The sequence below is a fragment of the Bos grunniens genome, chromosome 21 (genome assembly GCF_055505025.1).
Source record: "Bos grunniens cultivar Pamir isolate PY7600 chromosome 21, Bosgru_T2T1.0, whole genome shotgun sequence".
In the NCBI taxonomy this organism is placed as follows: domain Eukaryota; kingdom Metazoa; phylum Chordata; class Mammalia; order Artiodactyla; family Bovidae; genus Bos; species Bos grunniens.
In genome coordinates, this window is record NC_141185.1 from 16,820,802 (window position 1) to 16,842,694 (window position 21,893).

The following is a 21,893-nucleotide window of genomic DNA, read 5'->3' on the forward strand; positions in this document are numbered from 1 at the left end:
GAATAACTCCTGCCCAGTCTATTTCATATTTATTATGTCTTCCAAGTTAGGTTGATTAATTTAAGGAGCTGACTCTGCCATTTGTGAGATGAACAAATCTCAGAGTGACGCTATGTTGACATTTTGAAAGTAAAATGCATGCTGCAAAAGAGTGCTGCCAGGGCAATTTTGGCCAGCCTGCTGGATTCCCAGATCCTTTACAAGATAGTAAGAACTTGTGATGCTATGTCAGTGATATGGAGAAGGCAATGGCACCCCACTCCAGTATTCTTGCCTGGAAAATCCCATGGACGGAGGGGCCTGGTGGGCTGCAGTCCGTGGGCTTGCTAGGAGTCGGACACGACTGAGCGACTTCACTTTCACTTTTCACTTTCATGCGTTGGAGAAGGAAATGGCAACCCACTCCAGGTTCTTGCCTGGAGAATCCTAGGGACGGGGGAGCCTGGTGGGCTGCCGTCTATGGGGTTGCGTAGGGTCGGACACGACTGAAGCGACTTAGCAGCAGCATGGTCTTATATGTCTAGGAACAGGATTTTATCATTGCATCCTGATACCAAATACCTTGATGAATACTTGGTGAGCAAGGTATTAGCCTCTTGAATGATATTCTTGAGAAGTATCTTGGTCAGGCCAGTGGTTTTCAAGCTGTATTCTATGAAACTCTAGAACTTCACTGTCCAGTATTACAGCTTCCAGTCTTAAAATATTGAACAATTAAAATGTGGCTAGAGAAATTATGGAACAGAATTTTAAATTTTATATAAAGTTTTAATTTTGTTTGTATTTTAATATATATTAATTTAAATTAAAAGTTAAAAAATGGATAGTCAATTAAGTTTGAAAAACATGTTTAGAACAACAGTGGGTTTGTAACTATACTTTCTCAACTCCAATTTTTCTGAAATCTTTGTATAGATCACATATTTCCATTAAATTAAGCATTTGAACTGAGATGAACAGGAAGTAAAAAATGCACATTAAATGTGAAAGCTTACTAGAAAAAGAATGTAAAGTATATCATTAATTTTTTGTTAATGATATAGTAAAATTATTTTTCATTTATTAGATGATTCCATTTACTTCATTTCATTTTTCATTTATTTACAGTTCATTCATAAAATGATATTTATATTAAATAAAATCTAGTTATAAAATTAATTTCAGCTCTAACTTTACTTTTTAAGGAAGTGGTTCCTAGGAGATTTAAAATAACACATTTGGCTCACATTATGGTTTCACTGGACAGAACTGTTTTAGAATACGGGCTGTGTGCAGACACCAGGCCCACAGTGCCATCCTTCCCATATCAGACTTCCCTTAAACAAGTGTGTCTCTTCTCTTATACATTTGTATGTTTTACAGTTGAGCTTTCATTAGTTTAACCCCAAGAAAGCACTGTTTTTTTTTTTTAATTTTATTTTATTTTTAAACTTTACATAATTGTATTAGTTTTGCACTGTTTTTGAAAATAATGTCTAGAAACCTCATTTTAGACCTGAATAAGGTTTAATAAAATAGTATGATGCTGTTTGGTTTTTGTTTTCTTCAGTTTGAATATAATATGCCGAGATATAGGTTTTTTTATTTATCATGCTTGGTACTTTCTGGATGCATGGTCTATCTCTAATTTTAGAAAAGTTTTGTCCATTCTTCAGTTTGTCCAATACTTCAATTATTCCTTTAACTCTGTCTCTCTTCTCTTTCTGGTATTCCAACCATGTGTATGTTACATACTTTATAATTTTCCCACAGTCCCTGAATGGTCTGTTCTGTTTTTGTCATTGTCTTTCTGTTTACATTTTAGTTTGGGAAATTTCTATTGACTTATCTTCAAGATCAGATCACTGATTCTTCTGCATATTGTTTTCAGATCTCAGCATAGCATCACCCTGAGATTTGTTATATATTCACGCTTTAGGTATGTGTTATCATTTTATTGTATTCCAGTTAACAGATATTATGTCTCCTTTCAAAGATGCTAATTAAATTAAATCTTATTTGACTACCTTTTTCCTCATATAGTGGAACTTAAGAGCTAATATTCATATCTCTATGTTTTAACAAATCATAAACTGTTACTTGGTGCTGTTGGAATTACAAAGAAGGATCAAATAGAATTTAAGCCCCAGTGAAGCTTATTGTGTATATAGAGAGATGAAGCTTATCTAGAAACAACTGAAAAAAGGTTAGCTACCAATGAAATTTAGAGAGTAAAGAATGGCTTCTAAAGACACTTCAGTGTAAGAAATGGTGTACTTCAGAGTCTAGATAAGCATGCAGTTCATGTGACCAGGACGGAAAATGAAAGCATTTGATTAAATTGTCTTACTTTATAAATGGAAAAAAAAAAAAAAAACATTGACAAGAAACAACTTATAGTTACCAGTGTAACTGAGAAGAGCTTCTAAATTTTCGAAAAGTTTATTGATTTGTTAAATTATTTAGGATTAAAAAACTAATTCATCATTGATATACCACCTGCAGGCACAGTAGCATTTTCAGATGGTTTTTCTCAGCTAAATGAACACAGTTTAGGCGTATCATTCAGTACTAAACATTCAGTGGTGACTCCAGCCAATAAAGGAAGTTCAGGTTACAGCCCCAGTCTTCATCAAGCTGATTGACATCACTCTGAGGTGTGTGATACCAACTCTGAAAATGAACACAGTTTCTTACATATGTACTTCCAAACAATAGCTGTCAGCAAATAATAGTTCCTGAATGATATTTACAATATTTTTTTCTCTCTGGCACTAGAATAGCCTGTTAATTTTTTTTTCTTGTGGGAAATGACAAAATTTCAAATATCATTTAAATACTAGGAGTCTTTTTAATGGAAGATATGTTCAAGATATTTATTTTATGCTATTGTAATAAAGTAATAAAATATGTAACGTTTAAAATCTCAGCAGTAATTATCTTTAATTTCTTTTAAAATTTATATTTATGGACTGGAACAAACTTCCTGTAACCCTGAGACAAGCATTAATAGATGAATTTAAATGTTGGGAATTTTATGTTATGTCCTAATATGGAAATACAATTTATCAAACCTTACCTTTTACTACTTGCTAATATGCAACTTCTGCTCATTTATAGCTCCTCTTCTTATAGTCTTGTTCTGAAAAGACAGTATAAAAGAGTCATTAAAAATGTAGACTGTGACTTCTACGTATAAATCTGAATTATATGTCTTATTAGCCATTGCGTCTGGTAAAGGCTTTTAATATTTCTATGTGCAGTTTCTTCTTAACACAATGTGGAATCCTACTTACCTCACAGGGTTTTGAAAAAAATTAAAGTAATAAGTTTATTTATTCGCTTAATATTTTTAAACTATTCACTATGTGCCAAATCCTGTTGTAGATTCTGGACATAAAGCAATGAAGAAAATATAGACAAAAATCCCTGCACTTATCAAGATAAAATTCTAGTGAATAGAGATACATAATCAATATGCAGCATTAGAGATGGTAATAAATGCTCTAAAGTAGAATAAGGCAAGGTAAAAGTATTGAGAGTAAATGGAATTGTTATATCAGATGCAATTATCATGGAAGACATCTCTCAGGAGGTGGTATTTGAGAGAGAAGTTGAGACCCAATCAAATGAAACTAGCCAAGTGGTTGTAATATGAAGAGGTTTTTGTTGTTGTTGTTGTTTTTTTCCCGGAGAGCCCAGAAAGTGAATACAAAGATCCTAAAGCATGCATGTGCTTGACATGTTTAAGCAGTAGCAAGGAGGCAAATCTTTCTGGGTCAAAGTCGGCAAAAGGAGAGTGGTCAGCAAGTAGATGAGAGTGGTAGCTGGAGGCGGGGTGCCGGAAAGGGGTGTGCCAGGTCTTGTGAAGCCATTCTAAGGATTTTGGATTGTATTCTGAATCAGGAAGAAAAGCCATTCATTTTGTGTAGAACAATAATATGGTGTACCTTGTGATTTTAAGGAATTATTCCTCTGGCTTCTTATGGAAGAAGACCCTATCAGAGAGTAAGGCAGGGTGCGCTAGGACTGACTGGATGACTGTAGCAATTGTCCAGGAGGCACGTGGTTGTGGGTTAGAGGAGACTACTGGTGATAGAGATAGAAAGTGCTAGACTCAGCATATATGTTGAAAGTAGAGCCCAGAGATGTGTAGAGAGATAGCTCTCCCAAATTTTTACCTGAGCACCTGTAAGAATGGTGCTTCCCAGGTGGTACTAGTGTGAAAGAATCCACCTGCCAATAAAGGAGACATAAGAAATGTGAGTTCAGGCTCTGGGTCAGGGGATTCCCTGGAGTAGGAACTGGCAGCCCATTCCAGTATTCTTGCCTGGATAATCCCATGGACAGAGGGGTCTAGCCGGCTATAGTCCATAGTGTTGCAAAAAGTCAGACATGACTAAAGCGACTTAGCATGCAAACACGCTGTAAGAATAAAGTTGACAAATTTTGAAGTGAGAGAGGAAAACAAAGGATAGGACTTCAGATGGGGATGGGCATGGTCTGGGTATAGCTAAGGATATAACCTGTTCTGTGCAAAGAGTGCAGTATGTATAGCTCTCCTTTCTACCATAAATGCTAGTCTCTGCCTGTGTACCTCTAACTTTGCCCTTGAACTTTGTCATTCCAAATTCTTCCTTTCGTTCACAAGTCAGTTTGAAACTTATCTCTAATCTCACCCCAATAATCTTCCCCTTCTTTCAAATCTTAAATATAGTAACCTGCATAGATTTTCTCATACAGTTCTGTGTTGCTTTACATTTTTCTATCATTCTATGAGCCATAACACTGTGTGTGCAGGGTAGGCGCACAAAGGCATCACCTCTCATATCTCTAAAACTTTCAGATGACTTTGTGCCAGACACACCAAAAATTAATATCTTCTGCAGAACACAGGACTAGGTGTTGTGAAATATTCGTTAAAGAATTTTCTTTTCTTTGACAAAACGTGTAGAAATTTAGGTGTTGTGTGTCCCTATAATTACAGGTTCAAATGTTTACCAAATAAGACTAAGTTCTATAAGAAAAGGGTGATCTTTTGGAGGATGTGTTTGTTAAATATTTATGATATATGTTCTCATGTATTAGTTGTTTATTGTCTCTTCTACTCTAGATGTGCTCTCATTAGAATTCATGCACTTGAAGATCTTCACATCTTCTCACTCCCATCCAGCCATTCATAATGTCTCTTTCCCAGACTCTTTGCCTTCCATCTTATAATCTTTCTCTTTTAGGCTCCTGGCCAAGTGACCAGTCCATTTGCTGCTATTAGGGCTACTCCTATAACCAGCTGTTTCAGAACCAGAGAATAGGCTTCATGTGCAAGAAACTTGCTAGTAACGAACAGGAAGGGGAGCTTGAAAGAGGGACACAGGAAAGGAGAGAAAGCTATTCGAGTATATCATTCATTTGGTTCCCACTGAGGGTGATTGGATCTCAACCCCACTCGAGGCCCTCAGTGCCTGAGACGTAACTGAGGGACCATTTGTACTGGCTCAGTTAAGCTCCCCCATTTCTCAGGGGTTAGCCTAGGGAGCATAAACACCTCCAGCTTTGTTTTACACATGGGCTAGAATGTTTGAGCTACTGCATCCTGTATGGTGGTGGAAAAGATGCCCCAGGGCAGAAAGCAAGAGATACAGTCATCTTAACTCAGGCTAGGTGATGTTAGGCTGCATTTATGTACAACTGGGTCATAAAATAGATTTTATATGTTGTCCTGCGTATGGTTTATTTTCAATTTCTAACAAATTTTTCTTGGTTTGTAAAATTAGTGTTTCTGTTATCAGTGTTTTGATGAGGCAACTGTCTCCTAAAGCTCATTTCCTAGTGTTACTGATTATCTAGATGGCTTATGAAGAAGTGGATTAAGGTTTTAAAAGTATAATTACTGTAGTTGACATAGTGTTCTCTGTGTCTTCCAGCTGGAATAGTCTATGTCAGCCATTTGAAATCACCAAGGCTTCATTTACTTTTAAGGAATATAATTGGCTGCATAGCTTGGTCATTTTAGAGGGAATGAGAAGAGATCCATGACTTTACTCTTTATGCTGCCTGCATTTTCCCCAAAGAACTCGGCCCATCTTTCCAATGTTTAAATTCCAAAATTTAAATTCTTCTCTGAGGTCTAGGCTTTTTACCCTCTATTAAAATGCAGATAATACATTCTTCATACCTTAATGCATTGGTGTATTAGATCCTCACCTGAAATCAGATTTTGATGTTAAGAATGACAGAGTGAATGGGAAGATACTTGTATCAAAAGCTATGAGTTGGCCCCAGTGATGGAAAATGTCTGCATCTTAATGTTTTCTAGAGTTCTCTTTGAAAGAAGGAAGTATTTCCTCAGTTGAAAAAAAGTTAGAATAAATTGCCCTTAAGAGGGTGGAGGAAAATGGGAACAATCTGATGCAGTTTAGTAATGAACCTGAACAAACAGGGTTAGTAAGGAGAAAGATCCAATTCATTCCTTGCTAATGTATCCTCCTCAAAGAAGTGAGTGTGTTACTGAGCAGCAGATTTAAATAGAAGGCGTGTTTGGAATAAGAAGGAGCAACAATGCTGAGCATTTATCAGCCTGAGACTAGATAACAGGGGTTCCCTTTCAGACTGAAATTGTCTTTCTGAACTGAATCCAATATACAAAGAAGAGGGCAAGTCTATTCTTGTTTGTAATTTTAAAGAGTTTCACAGATGGTTTTAATAACAGTGAGTCTTGGCTTTGAAGGTCCAATAAGCTGATATTTTGAATAAAGCTGCTAAGTCTTACAATGAACATTTCCTCAGTGACAATTTTGATACATAACTCTTCTCATAAACATTGGCACTGTGTTTGGAAACAGAACACAGCTTTGTCTCTTGTTAACTTGAATACTTTACCCAGCATCTGAGAACCTCATTTTCTTTATCTGTAAAATGGAACAAAAAGAACTCTGTTTTAAAGTTATTGTAAGTAATATATTTTAACAACTTTTATTATACATTCTCAAAATAGTAACAGGAATTTTACAAAATATTAGCTCATTTATGGGCTTCCCTTGTGGCTCAGGTGGTAAAGAATCCCCTTGCAGTGCAGGAGACCTGGGTTTGATCCCTGGGTTGGGAAGATCCCCTGGAGAAGGGAAAGGCTACCCACTCCAGTATTCCGGCCTGGAGAATTCTATGGAGTGTATAGTCCATGGGGTTACAAAGACCTGGATATGACTGAGCGACTTTCACTTCACTTCAGCACGTTTATAGCAGTACAGAACATATAATTTTAGCTCAATAACTACTGTAGTATACTTGAATGTCAGTGTTAATATCAGATAAATCAAAGGAATCAAAATATATTTTACCAAGTTTATCTAAACTGATTAACATGGCTCATATTATTCTCTTAAGACCTGAGTGCTATCTGAAAATAAATGTTTCAGATAATATCTTTTTTTCCTTTAATATATTAAAAGATCATATCTTGATGTTCTGGGAAAGTTACAAATTCCCTAGCTCTCACACTGCTTTGTTTTGTTTTCAATTTTTACTTGTTCAGAATCTGGCTCTAAAATTCAGTCATTTCTGTAGTATTCCTATTCAGTAGAAAAGCATTTCCTGTCTTGAGGTTAACATGAATGAACGGTATTCCGGGGCTCCCTTACCAGGACTGTTGTGAGATCATCTCGCTGATCAGAACTTTACTTTAGTCCCTTTTATCCTTTTCCATGCATGCTGCTTTCTTTGGATTGCTGAACTCTAATTATTATCTTGTTCTTTTCATAAAAGTTTTCTGTAATTTGACCTGTTTCCTAGGCTTTGTGTTCATTGTTTGCCATGACACTATCATCTGGCAAAGCAGAATTATTCACTTCTTCCTTGCACTTCCCAGGACTTTCTGATTTGATCTGTGGTTGCTTACTGTTTTTCACATTCAAGGAATGCTAATCCTGATCCTATTTCTATATCCTATGTTTGACATCAGCTCTAAAGGTGATTGCAAAAAGAACAGACCCATCCCTTCTTCACTGCCATTTTGTGCAAGAGCAGGACTATCTGCAAAGGAAGATGCTTTTGAAGTTAACCTTTCTATTCAGTGAACCCCCTGACTTTTGAAAAGGAGCCAGTTGATTTGTTAACTGATAAAACAAAAATTTTAATAAGGATTTAAACTGTATCATCCATGAAAATTAACATTTATATTTGGAAATATGCATGTGCTTAACTGAAAAGAAACTTTAAGGGAACTTACCTGACATGGCTGGGAAAATAAAGCCTCCAATTAAAATAAATAAATTCAACAACAACAACAACAACAAAATAAAGATCCTGACCAGATGATCCATACTGATCTTATATAAGGGGTTCCAGAGTCCCTGATTCATCTGCAAACTTGGGGAGCAGTAGATATCATTGGTGAAATTCAGGGATTCCTTCAGATAGACCAACTCAAGTCTGGTGAAGGAAGAGAGCAAGATTTCCTCTTGCCAGTAGAAGAAGCTGTATTTCCAGGTAGAGATTTGGATGAAAAAAATTAAAGAAGGCCTACCTAGGGAAAGAGATAGTAAAGCTAAGGAAGACAAACCTAGGCAGAGAGGAGAGAAGCAGAGGAATGATAAGAACTCTCCAAGATTCCTTTCCTTTTAGACCTAGGATGTAGTCCACAGTGTGTGTCCTAAGTCACTTCAGTTGTGTCTGACTCTTTGTGACCCCATGGACTATAGCCCGACAGGCTCCTCTGTCCATGGGGTTCTCTAGGCAAGAATACTGGAGTGGGTTGCCACACCCTCCTCCAGGGGATCTTCCCAACCCAGGTCTCCTCCATTGCAGGAGAGACTAATTTCTTACTCCTCCATTGTACTTTTTCTTTGGAATTGTTCCATTTATCTGTACAACAAGGTGTGAGCATCTCAGAGGAGAATGAAGGGGCTTAGAAGTGTAGGATTGGAAGTCCTTATTTCATCTTCTTACTGACTCCAGTAGAGAAGTGATAATGAATCTAAGTTCTATTTGGTGCCCAGACATACAGGAATGTTGTTGATAAAGAATTTGGTGTCACTGGACAAAGACTATTAGTGCTAGGACGGATTCTGAACTAAATGACAAGTAAAGCTGTCCAGTCTTATTTCCATGTTGGTATACTGAAGGAAGCTTCACTTGGGCAACAGGAAAGAAAAGTTGGAGATGTGAGTTATGGCTTCTGTACCATAGTCTACTACCTTCCAGCAAAGTATCCTCTTTCTCTCTCACTTTGAACTGACATGACTTTTATCTGAATTATGGATTGTATCCTTTTATGTTATATAATAAAAGTATTTATATAATAGTAGTCTATTTATAAACACTGCCATTTAAATCACACCATTTGATTCAGTCATATCATCATTTATAACCAGGGATTTGGGAGAGGATAAAAGATAGTATTTGCATTGATCATATAATATTCATTTATCAGAACTTAGATTTTTTAAATAAATGGAAGGCATTTAATAACAATAACAATTTGTATCGCAAATTGCTGAGGAATGATTACAAGTGATAAAATAAGAGGCTGAAAAATTTTAAGGTACTTATTACTCTAGCCACTGATCAACCACCCATCTATCTATTATCTAGTCATCTGGCTATCTATCTACCATACAAATTTTTCTCCCCCAAAAGACAAAGCAAATGAGTATACTCTCAATAAAGCTAACAAACATAAATTAACAACAGAGAGTTGAAGTCTTGTTTGCTTTTTTTGGTTATCACACCAAAAAAAGTTATTCTCATGCTACATAACTTTTGCATATCTTTTTCTGTCCAACTTCTCTCTCTCTCTCTGTTTCACTTGACCAATTCTTATTTGATGAAGGAAGGAAGTGGCTATCGTTATAAAAGGATAGCAAAGGGATCCTTGTGATGAAACTTCTAAATTACGTGGTGGTAATCACAAAATCTACATATATGATAAAATGGCATAAAACTAAATACACTTACACCCATAAATACACTTAAAACTGGTGATATCTGAATACGGTTTTCTCATGTCAATTTCCTGGCTGTGTATTGCACTATAGTTTTGCATGATGTTAGCATTGGAGAAAACTGAGTGAAGGGTAATAGCATCTCTTTATATCATTTCTCCCCACTGCATGTGGATATATAATTATTTCAAAATAAAAAATTAAAAAAAATAACCTTCTCAGATGTCCATAAATATCTGTATTATTTGTGTGACATTAGCAGTGTTTGGAGAAGGCAATGGCACCCCACTCCAGTACTCTTGCCTGGAAAATCCCATGGACGGAGGAGCCTGGTGGGCTGCAGTCCATGGGGTCGCTGAGGGTCGGACACGACTGAGCAACTTCACTTTCACTTTTCACTTTCATGCATTGGAGAAGGAAATGGCAACCCACTCCAGTGTTCTTGCCTGGAGAATCCTAGGGACGGGGGAGCCTGGTGGGCTGCCATCTATGGGGTTGTGTAGGGTCGGATACGACTGAAGCGACTTAGCAGCAGCAGTGTTTATTAAAGGGTTTTTTTTTTTTTTTTAACATTTATAGACAGCTGTACAAATTAGTCTTTCAGCATAAATCCCTACTAGACTTAAGATTCTTAACATAAATTCCTATGAGACTTAGGTCTAGTTAAGTTTCTTAACTAGTCCTAAAACTTGCTGGATCCAGTGATCAATTATCTATCCAAACAGTTAACACCAGAACAAAAAAATGCTTCCTTTAAACATACATATTAAGTATAGGATTCCATGAAAGGAAAGTAAATAAGTTCTTGTTTGCTTTGACGTGACTCACTATTTCTTCTTATTTTCATTCCTGGATTCTCAATTTCTATTGACCTGTACATGTTGGCTAGTCCAAAATGTCACTCTTTTTCTCTTTTTAAGAACTGTGAAGACCCTGCAGTTTTACCTTAATTGCAAGCTAATAAATTGCCTTGCCAAATTATATAGGTGCTGGCAAAACACGCCAAACTCCTGAGTCAGAGCCAAAGGGCTTTACGGCTCATGTTACAACAAGTAGCAGGAGCTTCATGTTCCCATTATTTTCCATTTTCCCCCAGGCCCACAAAGATGATGCAGAAGTGACCCAGGTGGATGCTATTGTAAAGATCCACCACATGTTCTGAAAACCCCTGCACTGATTTTTAAGGGCTACTGGTCAATATGCCCAACAACTGTCCAGGGCAGAGTCATTCTTTTTATTATGTGGGTCAGGAAGCAAATTTAACCTTTGCTCCTGGTGGATACACTATCTCTATATTCCAGGCAATTTACCTCGCAAACATCCTTCAAAGAGGCAGAAACAAAAACTAAAGAAATGTCTTAGGGAATTATTTCCCAGCCCTTTGTTTCTCTGGTGATCTCATCTGGTTCCATGGTTTTCATTATCATTATATGAATGAGTCTCAATTTATAACCCTAATATTAACCTCTTTCTAAACTTATACCAACTTAAAAAAAAAAGCCTTTATATAAAGCACTGGAAACTTAATATCAAAACAAAAATTGTGGGTTTACTTCTGAATCAAAACATGTTTTTTTCTTTTCAGTGTTATTTATAGATACCCAGTTTCTCAGGAACAAACATGAGAAGTTATCCTAATTCCTTGATTTCTTCAATTCTCATATGCACATCACTACTAAATCTTGTAGTTGTTGTTCAGTCGCTAAGTGGTGTCTAACTCTTTGCCACCCATGGCCTGAAGCATGCCAGGCTTCCCTGTCCTTCCTTATCTCCTGGAGTTTGCTCAAGCTCACGTCCATTGAGTTGGTGATACCATTCAACCATCTCATCCTCTGCCACCCTCTTCTCATTTTGCCTTCAGTCTTCCCCAGGATCAGGGTCTTTTCCAATGAGTTGGCTCTTTGCATCAGGTGGCTGAAGTATTGAAGCTTCAGCATCAGTCCTCCAAATGAACATTCAGGGTGGGTTTATTTCCTTTAGGGTTGACTGATTTGATCTCCTTGCAGTTCAAGGGACTCTCATACATCTTCTCCAGCACCAAAATTTGAAGGCATCACTTGTTCGGTGCTCAGCCTTCTTAGTGGCCCAGCTCTCACATCTATATATGACTACTGGAAAAGCCAGAGCTCTGGCTATACAGACCTTTGTCAGCAAAGTGACATTTTTGCTTTTTAATACACTATCTAGGTTTGTCAGAGCTTTCATTCCAAGGAGCAAGCTTCTTTAAATTTCATGGGTGCAGTCACCATCCACAATGATTTTGGAGCCCAGGAAAAAAAAACCTGTCACTGCTTCCACGTTTTTCTTATCTATTTGCCATGAAGTGATGGGACTGGTTGCTATGATCTTAGCTTTTAGACTGTTGAGTTTTAAGCCAGCTTTTTCACTCTCCTTTTTCCCCTGCATCGAGGTTCTTTAGTGCCTCTTTCATTTTCTGCCATTAAAGTGATATCATCTGCATGTCTGAGGTTGTTATTTCTCCCAGAAATCTTGGTTCCAACTTGTGATTCATCCACCCTCACATTTCACATGATATACTATGCATATAAGTTAAATAAAGAGGGTGACAGTATACAGCCTTGTCATAATTGTACTCCTTTCCCAATTTTAAACCAGTCGTTTGTTCCATGAAAGGTTCTAACTGTTTCTTCCTGACCTGCATACAAGTTTCTCAAGAGGCAAGTCAGGTGGTCTGGTACTCCCATCTTTTTAAGAACTTCCCACACTTTGTTGTGATCCACACAGTCAAAGGCTTTCACATGGTCAATGAAACAGATGCAGATGTTTTCCTGCAATTCCCTTGCTTTTTCTATGATCCAACAAATGTTGTCAATTTGATCTCTGGTTCCTCTGCCTTTTCTAAATCCAGCTTGTACATCTGGAATTTCTCAGTTCATGTACTGCTGAAGTCTAGCTTAAAGGTTTTAATCATAGCATTACTAGTATGCAGAATGAGCACAGGTGTGCAGTAGCATGTACATGGTTTGGCCACGCCCCTCTTTAGGACTGGAATGAAAACTGACCTTTTCCATTTCTGTGACCACTGCTGAGTTTTCCAAATTTGATGACATATTGAGTGCAACACTTTAACAGGATTATCTTTTAGGATTTTAAATAGCTAAACTGGACTTCCATCACTTCCAATAGCTTTGTTTGGTTTGTAATAAGGCTTCCTAATGCCCAGTTGACGTCACACTTTAGGACGTTTGGCTCTAGGTGAGTGACTATATCACCATGGTTATCTGGGTCATTAAAACCTTTTTTATATAGTTTTTCTGTGTATTATTGACACCCTACTTTAATCTCTTCTGCCTCTGTTAGGTCCTTACCATTTCTGTCTTTATCATGCCCATCCTTGCATGAAAATTTCCTTGGAATCTCTAATTTTCTTGAAGCAATCTCTAGTCTTTCCCTTTCTGTTGTTTTCCTCTATTTCTTTGCACTGTTTACTAAGAGTCTTCTTATTGCTCCTTGCTATTCTCTGAAACTCTGCATTCAGTTTGGCATATCTTTCCTTTTCTCCCTTGCTTTTGGCCTCTCTTCTTTACTCAGCTATGTGTAAAGCCTTCCTATGTGTAAAGCCTTCCTATGTGTAAAGCCTTCCTATGTGTAAAGCCTTCCTATGTGTAAAGCCTTCCTATGTGTAAAGCCTTCCTATGTGTAAAGCCTTCCTATGTGTAAAGCCTTCCTATGTGTAAAGCCTTCCTATGTGTAAAGCCTTCCTATGTGTAAAGCCTTCCTATGTGTAAAGCCTTCCTATGTGTAAAGCCTTCCTATGTGTAAAGCCTTCCTATGTGTAAAGCCTTCCTATGTGTAAAGCCTTCCTATGTGTAAAGCCTTCCTATGTGTAAAGCCTTCCTATGTGTAAAGCCTTCCTATGTGTAAAGCCTTCCTATGTGTAAAGCCTTCCTATGTGTAAAGCCTTCCTATGTGTAAAGCCTTCCTATGTGTAAAGCCTTCCTATGTGTAAAGCCTTCCTGTGTGTAAAGCCTCCCTATGTGTAAAGCCTTCCTGTGTGTAAAGCCTTCCTGTGTGTAAAGCCTTCCTGTGTGTAAAGCCTTCCTGTGTGTAAAGCCTTCCTATGTGTAAAGCCTTCCTATGTGTAAAGCCTCCCTATGTGTAAAGCCTCCCTATGTGTAAAGCCTTCCTATGTGTAAAGCCTTCCTATGTGTAAAGCCTTCCTATGTGTAAAGCCTTCCTATGTGTAAAGCCTTCCTATGTGTAAAGCCTTCCTATGTGTAAAGCCTTCCTATGTGTAAAGCCTTCCTATGTGTAAAGCCTTCCTATGTGTAAAGCCTTCCTATGTGTAAAGCCTTCCTATGTGTAAAGCCTTCCTATGTGTAAAGCCTTCCTATGTGTAAAGCCTTCCTATGTGTAAAGCCTTCCTATGTGTAAAGCCTTCCTATGTGTAAAGCCTTCCTATGTGTAAAGCCTTCCTATGTGTAAAGCCTTCCTATGTGTAAAGCCTTCCTATGTGTAAAGCCTTCCTATGTGTAAAGCCTCCCTGTGTGTAAAGCCTTCCTGTGTGTAAAGCCTTCCTGTGTGTAAAGCCTCCCTGTGTGTAAAGCCTCCCTGTGTGTAAAGCCTTCCTGTGTGTAAAGCCTTCCTGTGTGTAAAGCCTTCCTGTGTGTAAAGCCTTCCTGTGTGTAAAGCCTTCCTGTGTGTAAAGCCTTCCTGTGTGTAAAGCCTTCCTATGTGTAAAGCCTTCCTATGTGTAAAGCCTTCCTATGTGTAAAGCCTTCCTATGTGTAAAGCCTCCCTATGTGTAAAGCCTCCCTGTGTGTAAAGCCTTCCTATGTGTAAAGCCTTCCTATGTGTAAAGCCTTCCTGTGTGTAAAGCCTCCCTATGTGTAAAGCCTTCCTGTGTGTAAAGCCTTCCTATGTGTAAAGCCTTCCTGTGTGTAAAGCCTTCCTGTGTGTAAAGCCTTCCTATGTGTAAAGCCTTCCTATGTGTAAAGCCTCCCTATGTGTAAAGCCTCCCTATGTGTAAAGCCTTCCTGTGTGTAAAGCCTTCCTATGTGTAAAGCCTCCCTATGTGTAAAGCCTTCCTATGTGTAAAGCCTTCCTATGTGTAAAGCCTTCCTATGTGTAAAGCCTTCCTATGTGTAAAGCCTCCCTGTGTGTAAAGCCTTCCTGTGTGTAAAGCCTTCCTGTGTGTAAAGCCTTCCTGTGTGTAAAGCCTCCCTGTGTGTAAAGCCTTCCTGTGTGTAAAGCCTTCCTGTGTGTAAAGCCTTCCTGTGTGTAAAGCCTTCCTGTGTGTAAAGCCTTCCTGTGTGTAAAGCCTTCCTGTGTGTAAAGCCTTCCTATGTGTAAAGCCTTCCTATGTGTAAAGCCTTCCTATGTGTAAAGCCTCCCTATGTGTAAAGCCTCCCTGTGTGTAAAGCCTTCCTGTGTGTAAAGCCTTCCTATGTGTAAAGCCTTCCTGTGTGTAAAGCCTCCCTATGTGTAAAGCCTTCCTGTGTGTAAAGCCTTCCTATGTGTAAAGCCTTCCTGTGTGTAAAGCCTTCCTGTGTGTAAAGCCTTCCTATGTGTAAAGCCTTCCTATGTGTAAAGCCTCCCTATGTGTAAAGCCTCCCTATGTGTAAAGCCTTCCTGTGTGTAAAGCCTTCCTATGTGTAAAGCCTCCCTATGTGTAAAGCCTTCCTATGTGTAAAGCCTTCCTATGTGTAAAGCCTTCCTATGTGTAAAGCCTTCCTATGTGTAAAGCCTCCCTGTGTGTAAAGCCTTCCTGTGTGTAAAGCCTTCCTGTGTGTAAAGCCTTCCTGTGTGTAAAGCCTCCCTGTGTGTAAAGCCTTCCTGTGTGTAAAGCCTTCCTGTGTGTAAAGCCTTCCTGTGTGTAAAGCCTTCCTGTGTGTAAAGCCTTCCTGTGTGTAAAGCCTTCCTGTGTGTAAAGCCTTCCTATGTGTAAAGCCTTCCTATGTGTAAAGCCTTCCTATGTGTAAAGCCTCCCTATGTGTAAAGCCTCCCTGTGTGTAAAGCCTTCCTGTGTGTAAAGCCTTCCTATGTGTAAAGCCTTCCTGTGTGTAAAGCCTCCCTATGTGTAAAGCCTTCCTGTGTGTAAAGCCTTCCTATGTGTAAAGCCTTCCTGTGTGTAAAGCCTTCCTGTGTGTAAAGCCTTCCTATGTGTAAAGCCTTCCTATGTGTAAAGCCTCCCTATGTGTAAAGCCTCCCTGTGTGTAAAGCCTTCCTGTGTGTAAAGCCTTCCTATGTGTAAAGCCTTCCTGTGTGTAAAGCCTCCCTATGTGTAAAGCCTTCCTGTGTGTAAAGCCTTCCTATGTGTAAAGCCTTCCTGTGTGTAAAGCCTTCCTGTGTGTAAAGCCTTCCTATGTGTAAAGCCTTCCTATGTGTAAAGCCTCCCTATGTGTAAAGCCTCCCTATGTGTAAAGCCTTCCTGTGTGTAAAGCCTTCCTATGTGTAAAGCCTTCCTGTGTGTAAAGCCTTCCTGTGTGTAAAGCCTTCCTAGGCAACCGCTTTGCCTTCTTCCACTTCTTTAACTTTGGGATGGCTTTGGTCACCACCTCCTATAAAACGTTACAAACCGCCATCCATAGTTCTTCAGGCACTCTATCCAATCTAATACCTTGAATCTATTTGTCAAGTCCACTATATAATCATAAGAGATTCAATTTAGGTTATACCACACTGAAGTGACTTAGCAGCAGCAGCAGCAGACCACCTGACCTGCCTCTTGAGAAACCTATATGCAGGTCAGGAAGCAACAGTTAGAACTGGACATGGAACGACAGTCTGGCTCCAAATAGGAAAAGGAGTACGTCAAGGCTGTATATTGTCACCCTGCTTATTTAACAAATATGCAGAGTACAACATGAGAAATGCTGGCTGGAAGAAACACAAGCTGGAATCAACATTTCTGGGAGAAATACAAATAACCTCAGATATGCAGATGACACCACCATTTTAGCAGAAAGTGAAGAGGAACTAAAAAACTTCTTGATGAAACTGAAAGTGGAGAGTGAAAAAGTTGGCTTAAAGCTCAACATTCAGAAAATGAAGATCATGGCATCTGGTCCCATCACTTCATGGAAATAGATGGGGAAACAGTGTCAGACTTTATTTTGGGGGGCTCCAAAATCACTGCAGATGGTGACTGCAGCCATGGAATTAAAAGATGCTTACTCCTTGGAAGGAAAGTTATAACCAACCTAGATAGCATATTCAAAAGCAGAGACATTACTTTGCCAACAAAGGTCCATCTAGTCAAGGCTATGGTTTTTCCAGTGATCATGTATGGATGTGAGAGTTGGACTGTGAAGAAAGCTGAGCAGTGAAGAATTGATGCTTTTGAACTGTGGTGTTGGAGAAGACTCTTGAGAGTCCCTTGGACTGCAAGGGGATCCAAACAGTCCATCCTAAAGAAGATCAGTCCTGGGTGTTCATTGGAAGGACTGATGCTGAAGCTGAAACTCCAATACTTTGGCCACCTAATACGAAGAGTTGACTCACTGGAAAAGACTCTGATGCTGGGAGGGATTGGGGACAGGAGGAGAAGGGGACAACAGAGGATGAGATGGCTAGATGGCATCACCAACTCGATGGACATGAGTTTGTGTAAACTCTGGGAGTTGGTGAGGGACAGGGAGGCCTGGCGTGCTGCAATTCATGGGGTTGCAAAGAGTTGGACACCACTGAGTGACTGAACTAAACTGAACTGAGTGGCCTAGTGTTTTTCCCTACTTTCTTCCATTTAAGCCTGAATTTTGCAATAAGGATTTCATGATTGAAGCCACAGTCAGCTCCAGGTCTTGTTTTTGCACACTTTATAGAATTTAGCCATCCTTAGCAGCAAAGAATATTATCAACCTGATTTTGGTATTGACCATCTGGTGATGTTTATATGTCGAGTCATCTCCTGTGTTGTTGGAAGGGGGTGTTTGCTATGAACAGTGCATTCTCTTGATAAAACTCTGATAGCCTTTGCTTTGCTTCATTTTGTACTCCATGGCCAAACTTACCTGTTACTCCAGCTATCTGTTCACTTCCTACTTTGGTATTCGAATTCCTTATGATGAAAAGTGCCCTTTTTTTGTAGGTCATCATAGAACAATTCAACCTCAGCTTCTTCAGCATCAGTGGTTGGACCATAGCCTTGGATTACTCTGATGTTGAATGGTTTGATTTAGAAACAAACCAAGATCATTCTATTGTTTTGAGATAGCACCCAAATACTGCATTTTGGACTCTTCTTGACTATGAGGGCTACTGCATTTCTTCTAAGGGATTCTTGCCCACAGTAGTAGATGTAATGGTTATCTGAATTAAATTTGCCCATTTCTGTCCATTCTAATTCCCTGATTCCTAAAGATGCCAATGTTCATTCTTGCCATCTCCTGCTTAACCACATCTAATTACCTTGATCAATGGACCTAAAAGTCCCAGTTCCTATGCACTGTTGTTCTTTACAGCATTATACTTTACTTTCACCATGACACAGCCACAACAGGCTGTTGTTTCTACTTTGTGCCAGCTGCTTTATTCTCTCTGGAGTTATTAGTAATTGTCCTCCGCTTTTCCCCATGGACACCTTCCAACCTGAGGGGCTTGTCTTCTGTTGTCATATCTTTTTGCCTTATGCTGTTCATGAGGTTCTCACGGCAAGAATACTGGAGTGGTTTACCATTCCATCCTCTACTGGACCACATTTTGTCAAAACTCTCCACTGTGATCTGTCCGTCTCGAGTGGCCCTGCACAGCATGGCTCATAGCTTCATTGAGGTACACAGGCCCCCTCACCATGACAAGGCTGTCACCCATGAAGGGTTAAATTTGGTTGACCCTGCCCCTAAAATATATCCTGATACCAAACCACATTGCTGAGATAACCACTGCCACTATGGTTACTACACTTCCCTTGTAGCTAAAAGTACATATAATATGTAAATAGAAGTATTGTGGTAATTCCAGAAAGGCTATTTAAGGGCACTGACTCAAAAAGAAATTGGGCTTTTGAAATAAGGCCTTTGAGGGTTTTTTTTTTCTTTTGTCCTCATCCTCTTTATTGGAATACACAATAGGAAGCCTGAAGTTCTAGAAATGTTAGGTCACTTGTAATACAAAGATTTGGGGTGGGGGGGGGGGAAGAGGACCTGATACTCTATCAGCCTGAGAAAAAATAGAAGACTATAGATAGCTTTTCTGGAATTGTCTTCAATCTTATAAATTTGAGATATTGACCAATCTTAACTTGCTTCCTCTCTCTGATTATGAAAAACTGACCAGTGAGGATAAAGCTTAGGAGGATAGATGATGGAATCATGTAGAATCTAAACTTTACAGCATCTAAGAAACTGTTCCTCAACGACATCTTACTTTCTGGTATAATATCAAAGAGCTTTTTCCTTTATTTCATTCACTGGTGGTTCATCAGTAGGACACATATGCTTGATTTCTTCTGCCCTGTTATGTCCTCTGGGTCTAAAACTAAGACCCAGAGGACATTTACTACCCTAAGAGGGTAGTAAAAAGGCAGTAACTCCACATCTATCTTTCAATACCAAAAATGGGCCTTTTTTTTGGGAGTTGAGGGTTTATTTTAATTGACCCAGCAAATGAAGATGATGGAAAACTTTTACTGAGTCCTAAAAATGGTGAGTTTACTTTAGGGACTGGATACTAGCTTGAGGACATTGTACCACAACTACTCGGTTCAAATGGTACAACCTCTGGGAAGCTTTTCCAGATAAAAGACTGGGACTAAATTAAATGTACCTTCTCTGTGTTCTAATTAGAGTCAAGTGCATTCCACTATTACAGCATTTATCTCCCTGTATTGTAATTAGGTTTTTAAATCGTCTCTTCCAATATACTGGACATCTCTTAAGGCAGGACTTGCATCTTATATTAATAGATCTTGAGGGCAAGGACTAGGCTAGATAGATACTATATGCTTAATAAATATTGATTGAATAAATGAATCAATCAATGATTTGTATAGTAAAGAAGGAATGGGTGAATGAATTATAATTTTCTTAAGACAGATACAATAGCACAGAGTAATAGTGAATTGGCCATACATGATTGATCATGGAAGCAAAACCTTAATTATTATTTGCTTATTAAATCAGGAAGCCTATGCATTTTAGGAAGCTCTGCAAAAGCTCTAGCAATGGAGTCATGAAATCTTGTCCAGTAATCCTAGTTTTCTAAAGTGTAAAATTGTCCTTATTTTATCTACATTAGAGAATTGGTATTGAAATAAATAAAATGATATTAAAGTTTTTAATATATTCCCTGATTTTTAGTGATTAATAGTCATTTATAATTTAAAAAGATATGTATATACCATAAGTAGTCACTCTTCCTAGGTTATAAAGATTAAATAACCTTTGTAAGTTATAAGATTAAATATTTGATGTAATTTATTCCCAATCCATAGGCTTATGTATAAACGTATTTGAATATCTGATCTTAGCTTTGACAATAGGGAATATGAAATGTGATGAATAAGTTTGTATACAAATTGATTTTAGACAATATATGCTATCTTCTTTTGTTGAAATTATGTCAAAAAAAAGTTAAAAACAATTTAAAGCATGTTTCTACTTCCTTTGATTTTCTTTCTGTTAAGAGATAGTAATGTGTTTAAAAGGAGACACACCAAGCATCACAAATTAATATTTTATCCATTTGGTGGGTTAGTGTAGTTCAATTATTTTCTGCCTTTAGTTGGAAATAATTTATTAAAACTCTAAGAATTCTATAGTAAAAGATATACTCTAAGTGAAAACTGTAAGAACAAGAAAAGAAGCTGTTCTTCCAAATGCATTTTCTGAACTCTTTCAGATAAGCTCATGCTCTCTGTGTCTCATGGACCATGGGTGGTTGGATAGATAGGCTGCAAGAAATTTTTAAAAAGTAGCAAAAACTGGAAGTAGAAATGCAACTTTATTGATCTCCAGCAGGTTTATTCTTATTACTAAATTTTCAGCTGTTCCAAAATTCAGAGTCAATTGAAGTGAATTCAGAAATGACATTTCTTGTGGGTTTGCTTTATTCAGTGAGAATAACAAATAAGAGCATTTCTCCTAACCTGAGCTATAGAATGACATATTACTCTTTGCTGATACTGTAGTTTTAGTAAATGATAGATATAAGCATCACCTTATTCTTTATGGGATATAATGGGTAAAATATATTCTAGATGTGAAAGAATAAAAGACCATCATGTTCATTCAACAAAATTTATTGAACTTCTATTATGTGCACCATTTTATGATTCATAAGTCTATGGGGAGATAAAGCTGTGAAATCATATGATCCTCAGCTGCAAGAGCTTACACTAAAATAGAAGAGACAAGGAACAGTAGAAAAGCAATAGGAGAAAGCTACTGATAAAATGTTTATAGAAACAGAAAGAGAGTACTGTCTGAGAGATCTATTGATTGACTGGTAGAGAAAAGTATAGATACGGGTAGATATAAAATTTTAAAACATACTTTAATAAATATTTAGTTGTATGTTGGCATGAGATTTTACTGCTTCAAAATATTTTCAATATGTTATTTAAGTAACATAACAACTGTGCCTTCAGGATTGGTTTTATTGTCTGTTTCCCTTTTATTGTTAAGGAGATGAAGCTCATTGAGGTCATGTTCATGAATTAAGAAAAAGCATACATGTCTCTTCATTCCAAATCTTAGAACTGCTTTCGACTGTAAATTATTATTTTGATATGTATGCTTAATCACATGTACCATAGTGTGAGAGGATGTATAGCCATTTAGTTAATAGTTTGAGCACTGGAATCAGACATAGTTTGGCTTACTAGCTGAAGATGCAAATTTCTTTCATGACTATATTTAAAAAAATAAAGATAGAAATAACAGTAATTGCCTCATAAGACAGTGTATCAGTTAAGATACTTTCAACTACAAATACTGAATGGTGGCTTATATAACATAGACTTTTTTTTACTTTATTTTTTTAGAGAAGTTTAAAGTTCAAAGCAAAATTGAGGGG

General features: G+C 37.9%; 2 long non-coding RNA genes across 3 annotated transcripts in view; one reads left to right on the plus strand and one right to left on the minus strand.

The window, feature by feature from the left end:
- Positions 1-21,893, plus strand: part of LOC147349185 (uncharacterized) — a 242,944-nt gene that overhangs the window by 153,063 nt on the left and 67,988 nt on the right. The window lies entirely within an intron of this gene.
- The window catches only part of LOC147349186 (uncharacterized), a 287,797-nt gene continuing 268,309 nt past the window's right edge, over positions 2,406-21,893 (minus strand). The window contains exons 3-4 of the long non-coding RNA XR_015149524.1: positions 3,059-3,121; positions 2,406-2,652 (exon numbers count right to left, since the gene is read on the minus strand). This is a non-coding gene — a long non-coding RNA (uncharacterized LOC147349186). The remainder of the gene's footprint in view (positions 2,653-3,058; positions 3,122-21,893) is intronic.